Source organism: Podarcis cretensis (assembly GCF_951804945.1).
Source record: "Podarcis cretensis genome assembly, chromosome: 6".
In the NCBI taxonomy this organism is placed as follows: Eukaryota; Metazoa; Chordata; class Lepidosauria; order Squamata; family Lacertidae; genus Podarcis; species Podarcis cretensis.
Genome location: NC_137175.1, coordinates 38,611,701 through 38,623,862, shown reverse-complemented (window position 1 = coordinate 38,623,862; position 12,162 = coordinate 38,611,701). Strand labels below are relative to the sequence as shown.

The 12,162-nt window shown below is 41.5% G+C and overlaps 1 long non-coding RNA gene across 1 annotated transcript in view; it reads left to right on the top strand.

Annotated features, from left to right (window-relative positions):
• The window catches only part of LOC307218078, a 29,616-nt gene that overhangs the window by 15,925 nt on the left and 1,529 nt on the right, over positions 1 to 12,162 (top strand). The window contains exons 2-3 of the long non-coding RNA XR_013839743.1: positions 140 to 218; positions 11,492 to 11,644. This is a non-coding gene — a long non-coding RNA (uncharacterized lncRNA). The remainder of the gene's footprint in view (positions 1 to 139; positions 219 to 11,491; positions 11,645 to 12,162) is intronic.

Sequence of the window (12,162 nt, the reverse complement as noted above, 5' to 3'; positions counted from 1 at the left end):
AACCCCATAAATACCACTGTGTTCATACTTCCTTTGGGAGGAATGGAAGGGTAAAATTTTAATAAACAAAGAGTTGTGATCACAATATGATTCTCTTGAAGCACTGCATTGTTTTTTTTGTTTTTGTTTCCTGCTCTAGGGAGACAGAGCCATTGGACAGAGACAGCAATGGATATATTAACTGAACCTATTGGATACTTGAGTCATTCCTTCCTTTGGTGAGCATCCATTCACATCATGTCTCCACCCATTTTGCAACAAATCTTGCATGTCTCCACTCCAAGATTTGCAAGAAAGGACTGTTGGATTGATGGATAGCCCTCTGTCAGCTATACTTCAGGAATTGCAGGGGGCTGGACTAGATAACCCTTGTGGTATCTTCTGACGCTACAATTCTATGATTGTATGGCTGCTTCAGTTTATCTTTTCTGTGAAACTACTTCTGGAAATGCTATATACATGTATAATCACACAGTTGTGAACATGTGTAAATTGCTGTACTCTCCCAAGTCATGCTTACAGTGGTACCTTGGGTTAAGAACTTAATTCGTTCTGGAAGTCTGTTCTTAACCTGAAACTGTTCTTAACCTGAAGTACCACTTTAGCTAATGGGGCCTCCTGCTGCTACCATGCTGCTGCCACACGATTTCTGTTCTCATCCTGAAGCAAAGTTCTTAACACGAGGTACTATTTCTGGGTTAGCGGGGTCCGTAACTTGAAGCGTCTGTAACCCGAGGTACCACTGTATTATTATTTCAAGCAAGTGTACACTGCATATTCCTGCAGCAATTTACATACTTGTGAGATCATCCTACAGGGTAATTTGAAGGGTTCTGATGGTTTTGTGACCATCATGTTTTCAAGCAATTAAGCGTTTTGAGCCTCATGAAGCAGTGGAAATGCCTACTCTGAATCCATCTATTGTTTCCCTGCTTTTACTGTAACTTTAGCTGCCCACTGTTGGAAAGAATATATAGAGATTACTTTTCAACATACATTCCACACACAATATGCAATAAAATTCTCCTCACCACTTGGCAGGACGATAAAAGCAACTGGCTCACCACATTCACTGCGGTTATATTCAAGCTGTGGTAAGTTACAACGTGGTCACCTGGTATTCGATATTATTCCAGATTCTGCTTCTACAATACAAGACGGAAATCATATGCAAGCAGTGCATTCTGAGCACAGAATGGGTCTCTTGATGCAAAAAAACCCTCAATTCAGTTGGGAGCTGGGTATAGAAAGTAATGCTCTTCCCTAAAGTTGTATATATATCTCCCCTTGATATAGAACTTACTTTTTGTTCTAATGTCTAAGAATGAGCATAATTCTCTCATCTTGATGTGCAGTCCATGTGTGCTTTCTCTCAGCTTTCATGCGGACATGATCTGCCTCATAGGATAGATACAGCGTGAAGCAAAATGCAGTTTTACTTTGCAAAAAAACATAGTTGCTAGATTTGGTTGAGTAGAATGGCTATGGGATCTGAAATTTAAGTCTGAAAGTCTCTGGTCTGAATCTTGCTTCTACCTTGATTCACAAGCTGACCGTAAGCAAGCTACACATTCTCTGACACAGTCCTGTCATTTGCAGTGCGGGGAATAATACTACTGATTAAACTTTTATAGCAGGGGTCGGAAACCTTAGGCCCAGGGACCAAATGTGGCCATCTGGGATTCTCTGTCTAGCCCTCAGGTCTCTTCCCAGGCCACACCTCTCAGTGTTCCCGCTCCATGCCCTCCTTGAGTGCTTTTGCCAAGTGGGAAGTGTCCTTAAACTGAGAAAATGCCTTTTGTTTGTGGGATAGAGAGATATTTTTGCACAGCTGGAATGTAGCCTCTTTCGCAAAGGGAAAACTCACACCTGTTGCTCCACATACTTTTGCCTCTGGCCCCATCCAGCACTTGCATGTGGTCCCTAGAATTGACCATAAGTCAGTGCAGCTGAAAAACATGCCCCGGCCCTGCTTTACAGCAGTGTTGAAAGGCTTACAGCTAGATAATACACGTGAAGCATACTGAAACCTGAAAACACCACTCAACAAATGAGAAGGTTTACAAACTGATTCCATTCCCTTCTACACGCCTCAATTTACCATCCCCTTCTCTATCCAATCATAAACCAGCATTCCACAGTCACTATGTTCAGGCCTCTTCGAGTTTTTTCTTTTTTTGGGGGGAGGGGTTCTCTCCTAATTCTGCCCAAAGTTTTTCTACTCCTACAATGTTGGAGTCCCCCCAAATCCTGATGATAGCTCCTTCTTCTGCAGGAATGGTGCTGATTTTGTTATATATGAGTTCACTGAATAAATATGATTCTTATGGTTACGTTATTCACAAACCTTTGGCCAGGAAATCATCCTAGATCCAGACACTCATGACCTTCTGCCTTTCCAAGTGTGGGGAATAACAATTTGCTTCTTTGAGTTGCTTAGACTGACAGCACAGTAGAGAACACCAGGCAGACTCCGCAGCTTGAGGGACATAAAGATGTTCGGAGTGAAGGAGCCCATCTGACCCCATCACTGTCACTGCCATGGTGCATTTCAGCTGTCTACAAGTTTCATGAAGAAATACCTGTGCATGTAGGGGAAAAAAGTATACGGTCTTAACTCTGGATGTAGAGTGAGATGAGGGTTTTTTCCTGTTTTTATTATTTGGTGCATTGCATCAAATTGCTGCATAGCTCTGTGACGAGTCTTCAAGAAATGAGTGAATCTTGCACTCACATACCTTGCACAACAACCTCCTCTAATGCAATCAAAGTGTTACAGCTATTGTTATGCTTTATTAATGCTAATTGAGTCTAGTGAAAGAATAGAGTAAGTATTTGGCAGAATGATCTTTATGTTTATATTTCAGAGGTTCTTGTGGCTACTTTATTACCAAGCCTTTTACCAGTGTTTGTTCCCTGGCTTTATTTTTGAAAACTATGAGATTTTTCAGGCAGGAGAAAGGAAGAAATCTTGCTCACCTGCAATTTAAAAAGTAGGCCACCTTTTGAACGTGATCCAAATAATATCAGTGCCTTCTGTGCTTCATGATACCCATGGCCTATATGTAAGAGTCATGAATGCATTTTCATTTAAATGAGCACTGATCTGTTGTTCCGAGCTTGGCTTTCCTCTTGTTCAAGGTTGTGATCCCATCATGAAGGCATCTGTGCTCATTATGAGCATGTAACTTGTTTCTGAATTTCATTAAGTTGACAAATGGGTATTAGCAAGGCATTTGCGTCAGCTTGAGCTGTGATAATTTATCCAATTGGGCAGTTGCAGTTTTGAATCTGAAAACGATCTCATGAGGATTATGAGTCATTTTCATCTCCCTATAGTAGGCAGCCACAGACGATGTACAGCAGCTCTGTTAGTTTAGGAAATCTAGAGTGTGTTGAATTTTGTTGTTCTTTTAAATGGAACATAGGGATAGAACACTTCATGATTCTGAATGCATTCATCCTCTTAACACTGAAGAGGGGGGAGGGATTGTGGCATTGGCCTCATTTTAGACAAGCTGAGAGTTGTTTTAAACTGGGACTCTGGAGTGTGGACCTAACTAAGACTGCCAGGTCTGCTGGCCCACCTTGTCAACCTTTATGCAGAAGCCTAAGTATATTTGCCGATCAGAAGGTCAGCGGTTCAAATCCACTTGACGGTGGTGAGTTCCCATTGCTCTGTCCCAGCTTCTGTCAACCTAGCAGTTTGAAAACACACCAGTGCAAGCAGATAAATAGGTACCACTGCGGCAGGAAGATAAATAGCATTTCTGTGCGCTCTGGCACTCATCACGGTGTCCTGTTGTGCCAGAAGCAGTTTAGTCATGCTGGCCACATGAGCCGGAAAGCTGTCTGTGGACAAATGGCAGCTCCCTTGGCCTGTAGTGAGATGAGTGCCACACCCCATAGTCACCTTTGACTGGACCTAACTGTCCAGGGGTCCTTTACCTGTGTTTTTTTTCTGGCACTTCATCTTTGATTAATATAAATACACGCATTCCTAAGGGAGGGAGCATTCAACGCCCTGGACTACAGCTGCGGACAACTGACTATCTGACACACATTCACTACTTGCCTGCTCAAGGATTATGCTAGACGAGTAATTGAATACTGCACCTGCGATGTTCCATTTCACTGGTAAAACTTTCTTCTCCCCTACCCCACTTTTAAACATTCCCTTGCCTTTATTGTTTATCTGTTGTTCTTGTTTTTATAAAAACGAGCAAACTCATTTCACAATTTGCAATTTCATATCACTAACATGCAAATTAAAGGGAATCTTCTCCCTAACAGCAAAAGTTTATCTTACATTTGATCTGGTTACAGGTAGTCACATACTTTGATTCAGCAATAAATTGGGCCGGCTTTTGCATCTTGCTGCAAAAACCTGTCGCTCAAGCAGAACGGAAGAGAATGGGGGTCACTGTGCTGGGCCCCTATTTAGAAATGGACAAGGTGATCTCCACGACTGTTAGGTATCGAAGAGATAAGAGTGCCATGAGTCATTGGTCACAATAAAAGAGCAGAGTGCTGAGGGGGGAAAGATGCAGATGAATAGATAGTAGGGAAAAGTTTTATTTTAGTTTTAAATGCAGGCTCGCACTCATGTCTGCCCTGGGAGGGAGCATAAACTCTGTGCTACACCAGTATTAAGCCCTTTAGAGGGATTTGGAAGGCCTTGCAGATGACCCTTTCTAAAGTGGGAGAAATTATCTGTGATGCTTCAGTGGTAGAGTATCAAGTATACTTTTTAGAAACTGAAGCTTAAGCACCACTGCTATATTTATGCAGAAGTGAGGCTGCTTATTTGACACACACCACCAGTAGGGTTTATTTATATTTATATTATTGCATTTACACTCTGCCTTTCTATAAACGATGACCAACAATAAAACCCAGAATAAAAATTGAACTGGAAGAACATGCCTAGCAAGGGGCCCAGAAGGACAGTGGTGGTGGATCCCCTGCTGCTGGCTTGCCCTGGCCATGGTGGTTTTTGCTACAACTGTTCCAGGCCACTGAAGTTGACAGGCCTGAAGATTGGGACCCCTAAAGCAGGGGTGAGAAACATTTTTCAGCCTGAGGGCCACATTCTGCTCCAGAAAACCTTTCATGGGTCAAATGTCAGCCACAGGCAAGGCCAGAAGCAAAAGTGAGCGGAGAGTGATAAATGTGAATTTTATGTTTGTGCAGTAGTAGGCTAGCCTCTTCACATACTCCTCACCTCCATCCATGCAAGCAAAAGGCATTATCAGATGCATTCAGGCCTAGCAAAAGCTCTTGGGGGGAGAGCAGAGCAGGGCTGGTGAGAGGTGTGGCATGGGAGGTTGTATGGCATGGGAGGAGTCCCAAGGGCAATGCAGAGTCCTGGATAGCTGCATCTAGCCCTCAGGCCTAAGATGCCCCCATCCCTGTTCTGAAGGGGATCCCATGGGGCTTTGCATTCAGCAGATCCAAAACTGTCAGCCATTTTGCTGCCACCCACCATTCTCTTTTTTTGGTGACTACTGTCTGCAGCTGTTGGTGGGACAACCATTGGTGGTAGCTTATTGCCCACTTAGGTGAAAATGGAGCCTCAATGGTAGAGTCCCATGGCAAAGAGGAGCCTAGGCTGAATCCTTCCCATCCCCTTTGTCATCAAGAGTATGTGGGGGGGGGGATTGCACTGCAATTCACAAAACTGAGGAACAATGTTAGAATTTAAAATATATATATATATAAACATTAGATAGCTGTTCTTGTCTCTTGGATATTTTTTCAGACCTTCTCCCTCAAGGGAATACTTTACCCATTAATTTGTCTGCCAGGAAACTCCTGTGTGCCTTGGTCTCTGGTGGGGCCCAATCTGGGATGCCCTGTCTGCTTGCATTGGGCACCAGAAGGTCCTGTTGAACTTCTTTATCATGCCCACCTACCCCAAACAGACTGAGATTGTGTCTGGAACATGCCCAGCAATCTCCTGCCACTGCACTTTGCCAAGTAAGATTGCTAAGGGGAGAAAAGCTGTCTTTCAGATATCCATGGGCACCATAGCCCACTTTTCCTGAGCCTTGAGGAGACACCTCTGCTACCTGGCTCTGATGGCCAGTCCACAGACACCTTGGGGTATCAAGAGAGATCTTCAGAAGTGGAAATATTGCCCAGAAGGAGCCAGTGGCTGCAGAAGGCCCTGACCCTTCAACTGGCTAGGTAGCAACACTCAGAGGATGGGGGTAGGCCAATGACTACCCAATCCTCTTATAAAACTCATCCAGTTGTTCCAGAACGTTGCAGAGAAAATGTGGGTGTCTGACGTCAGCTGCAAGTTGTTTTTTCATTGTTTGGTAAGTTGCTTTGGTTGTTATCTACAGACATGTGGAGTATAAATACAGTAAACAAAGCAGAAGCCCATGAGACTTACAAACTCTGGGTGGGGTTGATCAGGATCAACTACATGTCTGTCTAGCTCAGACTTCTGAGTGAGTAGTTCAAACATCTGAGTGAGCAGCTTAGAGTCTTAGACTCCTCTTATGCAAGTGGCTTGCAGACTCACAGGTCTATGGAGGTGGTTGGATATATCTTGTTCATTTACCTGCAAGACTGATCCAGCCTAAACATATTTGATGACAATAGAGGAAGAGGAGTGTGTGCTACTAGATCTATAAACCGCCCTGCTATTTACACCAGTGGCTCTTTGGTGGCAGTGAGCATAAACAAATATAGTGGTGCACTCTGCTACTCTTAGCCTGCGCTGCTGAATGGTGGCCATCTTGAAAGTGTCCTATCCTCAATGTTTCAGAGAGCGGGATGACTCTTCTAAGAACTTGAGCAGGCAGAAGAAGAAAGGCCTACAAGTGTCTCAACAGATGGTGTTGCTGAAAGGCATTACTTGGAATTAGTGCTGTCTTCCAACAGAAGATAATCTTCAGTCAATTCATTGTATAGCTTCTAACCATTTAATACATCATCTGCATATATTTGCATATGAATGAAAAACAGAGTCTTTACAAAAAGTAGTGTTTTCTTGGTTTTTAGATGATGCACAATTTTTGCTACACCTGCCAATATCTTACAGGGATTGTCCCATGTTGGAAGAGAAGGAAAGAGGCTTCTTCTGAAATAGCACCTGCCACATTCACTTTTTCCAAGTACCATACTTCTTTATAAAAACCATTTATCGTTTTTTAAAAAAGTGCTGCTGTCTAATTAATCAGGTGCTTCTTTTTAATAATCCAGTAGGGTTTTCAGCTGATAAATCCAACCAGTTGAGTGGCTAAACATTGCAGCCCCGCTGGCCCCTAGCACAATGTGGGCTTCTAAGATGTGGCACTAGCTATGCTGGCTGGGACTGACAGGAGTTGGGAGTCTAACAGCTTCTGGAAGGCTACAGATCTGTTCCCCATCCCACATATTGAAGCTTCAGAGATCCAGGATGATCAGCAGACCCATGCAAAAACCATTGGGAAAGCAGCTTTGAGAGCCTAGTGTGGAAAGACAGGGCATACATTTATATAATAAGCAATAAGAATTAATAAATGACCTTAGCCTTGTACAAAACAAGAAAGTCTTTGGGGCTCCTTTACATGGAATAAGAGATTCAAAGTGTCTTTTAAATTTTAATCTGCCCAGCCAATCATAGCCCCTTGGGCTATCTCAGAAACAAAAGGGAACATCTCAAAATGAGCTAATATACAATCCATAAAACAGGGAGTTGAAAGGCAATGAGTTGTAGCTTCTATTTCAATTGCACTGTGCCAGGGAGAGCACCATTTTTGTTGTTATTGTTATTACAATTACTTAATTGAGCACCATTTGCAAGTGATGTGCTGAGCTAGTTTTTGCTGAGCTCTGAAATCAAAGTAGCTATTTTAATCTACACCAGCCTAGGATCTGGTCCATATCTCTGACAGGCAGACGGTGATGATATGTGACCTAGTCATTAATGCTACACAAACCAATATGATCTTCTAGAGAGGAAATTAGTCAAGAAATAGCTACACACATTACAGTACTGGACCGGAGAGCTGCTGTAAAAAGTCCCAAGGAGCTCCCTTACGACGGAGTCTACCTTCATTCTCTGTCCATTTATTCCTATCCTTCCCAAAGCAAGACAATCCTCTGCATGAGGTTCCTGATACTTTGGTTAAGAGCTCAGAGAGAGAGAGAGATACACCTTGACTCTAGCAGCCTGAACTGTGTTCTCCTGCATCTCAGTTGCATATAAGGCAAGGTGGGGAATTCATGGCTTCTACAGATGTTGGATTCTCAATTCCCATAAGCCCCGAGCTAGCACGGCCAATGATCAGGGATGATGAAAATGGTAACCCAGCTAGCTACATCTGGAGAGCTAAAGGTTTCCCACTTCCAATGAAAGGTAACCAGTGTCTGCTTCAGGCCACAGTCCTAAGCATGCAAAACAAGTCCTATTGAAATTAATGGCAGTTAATTATAGTAAAGACAGTTGGAATGTCACTGTATCCTAATTTCCCCATTGAAATCAGTTATGTTCACCAATATACTACAGTGTCATGAAGGACAGTGACTGGCAAAGTATTGCTCTTTTTCTATGTTCTGGGAAACTTCTCATTGATTTCAGTTTATCAGCATTTATGATGTGCAAGGCACAAGCTTTGTCCTCTTGCAAGGTCTGCTGCAGGGAAGCATAAATTCACCTCTTGGAGTATCCCAAGAGTCCTTTGTCTAGTCTAGTCTAACCTTGACTATCTCTAGAAATGGAGGCAGCTGAATAGTTCTTGTTATGTCCCCTTGGTAACTGATTATGTAGCTGTGCCTGCAGATAAATGTCCTCTCTCTCTTTTGGCTTTAAAGTAAAACTCATGTGAGGCATAAAACATTTCAGCTATTTACATTAGTTTGAGGCATTTTTAATGTCTCCCCTCCCCCTTAATATGATTTTTTCCCTAGAGGGAAATTAAAGGACTTTGGCTGAAAGGTATTTTTATTTTTTTAAAGTACAATGGGCAGTTATCATGCAACATATTTTAATAAGGCGAAAACCCACCAAATACTTGTGTGCAATCCCTCCTTACCATAGACGACTGAGCTGCTGTGATGTCACAGAATGTCCATAGACATCTCTAGCGCAGCCAAAGTCCGAGTAACAAGTGTAAATAGTTCATATTCTTTGACCCCAGAGGCAGAAAAGAGTTTCATGAAGTTTTGGAAGCTGGGTAAGAAGAGAAACCAGGAATTGGGAGACCAGTGATGGCAGGACTAGCAGGCAGGGTGACTGAATGAAGCGGGATGAGCTGAAGAGAATTAGGAATGCACAAGGGTGAGAGGCAAGGACCTGAATGGAAGCAGACAAGAAGTTGAGGAAAGGAAACAAGAGAACCAAGGGAAACTCACATACCTTCCACATAGGCATGTGTTGTTCTTGGCGAAGAAGAGTAGACACGGAAATGTTCTGAGGAATCATGGGAAATGTAGGTGAGGAAGACAAAGTTGTAAGGTCCCAGTCTGCATCTGTTTTGGATTTTAACTGTTTTTATATGCAGAATTGTTTTAAAGTGTTTGTATTGTTTTCATATGTGGAGTTGTTTTACAGATGAAACTGTTTTTAAGTGCTTTTACATTTTCCTTTTTATGGCTGTAACGGTTTTCTTTATTTTATAACTGGATTTTTTATATTTTTATTTTTGGTAATCAGCACTAGTATCTTATGTTAAAGTGTGGGTAAGTAATCTAAATAAATAAAAAGGATAGCTTAATGCATCAAAGTGGTCATCATTCCATTAACATTTAAATGCATTTGATGTTTCAGCCCTGTAAACACGTTTGTGTGTGTGTAAATCTTGTTCTCAGAGAAAGATTCTTTCTGATTGCCATATGAAGCTTTCAGATGTAAAAAGGCAGAAGAGAAATTCTTTGGTTAATAGCTCCCAACGACTGATATGCAACAACCATGGGGTTGTTGTGGTAATAAAGCTGGTGTGTGTGTGTTTGTGAACACATATATGCTAACCTGGACTACTTGGGGAAATGGTAATGGAATAAATAAGTCATAAATTATGGACAGACTTGGGTCAATGTTACAGTTCTAGTAATCCCATCATTCTTAATGGATTCTTGGAAAATGCTGATTCGTCGCAGGACCTAAGTAAGGGCATAATCTTTGGAGTCTCTCACTGTGCCATTTGAGAATTAAAAGCATTTATTCACTATGCACACAGAAATGGTTTTATCTGGCAATAAAAACTTTTTATGGGCTTCTTAGTAAATTTGTACTGATTTCAAGCAGCAATATCTTCTATGGCGTTTGAGGAAAACCAATCACTGCACAAACCATCACATATAGGCAGATTTGGTGCCTGGCCTTCAGGTGGTCTTCCTCGCAATGTCATATGTCAACAACTCAAAAATTGGTGAAATAGAGTGGCCTGCTTATATGAATACAACTTGCTCTTTGAACTTGCTCTGCACCCTTGTCAACGCATGATGAGCAATGGGTGATCAGTATGATTACTAAAATTCCTGCTGCAGACCATAGCTGGAAAGTATTCATGCCTCAATTGGTGCTGCTGATTTGACTAGAAGGGACATTCCATTAGGTGACATTCAGTGATCTTTTTGAGTATGCAACAAGCTATCTACTGCATTGCTCCATAAAATCTACAACTAGGGATGAAATTTTCTGATAATTTTGACATTGAACTCATTTGCATGTTTGTTTTTCTTTATTCTTGATCTCAATGAGAAGTGGTTTTTTTAAGGTCTCCATTTAAAATATATTACAAATTCTAGCATATTATATGCACTATTACACATATAGTATTATATGCATATACACCCCAGCACAAAAACAGATAAACAAAAGTGCATATAACTGTGTAAAATACTTATAAAAAAAGTTGTAGAAACATAGTACCACATGGGGCTTGTTTCTTTTGATGTGAGATATATATATATAGTTGGACTTAAAAACAAAACAACCAATAATGTATGAGCAACTTGCTGGAATAACGGAGGTAAAGCTTGATTGGGTCAGAACTGGCAGATTCCATGTATAAATTAATTTTAAATGGATTCCTCTTTCATCACCATTGAAAATGGGAAAATCTATATCTCCTGGAGACACACAATGAAGTGAAGAGTTGTTTTGCTGAACTACTTCAACTCTGTCTCTACTTATATTATTTATTCCTCTTTCCAGGAAGCAAAATGTGGCATGTGTGAAAGAAGGGGAGGGGTGGGTGCCAGTACGCTTGAGCAGCTGCTGGGATATGTGTCACTGGGACACCTGCCATTTAAATTACCCATAATGCTCCTGATATAATGCCATTCCAGGCCAATGTTGAATATTAAAATGGTAGCCCCACTGGAGCTATGTGAGAAGCATTGTGGGTAATTTGATTTTTTAAAAAAATTGACCTTTCAATTATTGTAACCTGTCCTGGGAGCTGAAGGTGAAGGGCGGGTAATATACTGAATAAATAACAAGAGCAATAGTAATTAAAATGGTGGGTTGCTCACAGCCTTGCACTGATCACAGGGCTACTTGTTGCTTGCTGCCATCACCAGCTGTTAAACTGCCTGAGGGGGCACTAATGTTGGAGAGAGCCTACCAGGAGGAACTTTGCAAGACAGACCTTCAAATCCAAAGCCAACTCTGAAAGAGGGAAAACGGAAGGGAAAACCATCAAGGGTCATAGCATATTTAATTCTCTTGATATTCATGCAGATTACTCTTATATTCTGTGAAACATTGAGCAAGATGCATAGTTTCTCATCTGTTTCCTCAGCTATTTTCTTTTAATTCAAGGGTTTCCAACAACTGCAGTGTCTTTTTCCATGATCAAGGAAGTTTTACAGTCCTGCAGCAGCATTTGAATAACTTTATGGCCATTTGTCATCTACCACAGGACATGTCTTTATGTTTTATGAGTTTTGCAATAAAAGCTTTTCATGACAACACAATGAATACTTACGGCAACGAGAAACGTTAAAGAGCATGTTCTAAAGTGAAGACGCAGTCCACCAAAAGGGATTTCATGGCCAACTGTAGATGTTTAAGGGCCAAAAAGACTGTGAAGAAACTAAAGCTGCATTTTATATGGTAGAAGACTGTTTAATCCGGAAATAATTCAAAATAAGCCAGCCTTGAACTAGAAACAAAGCAAGCAGCATCCATATAATTTGGTTTCCTTGTACATTGCACTCTTC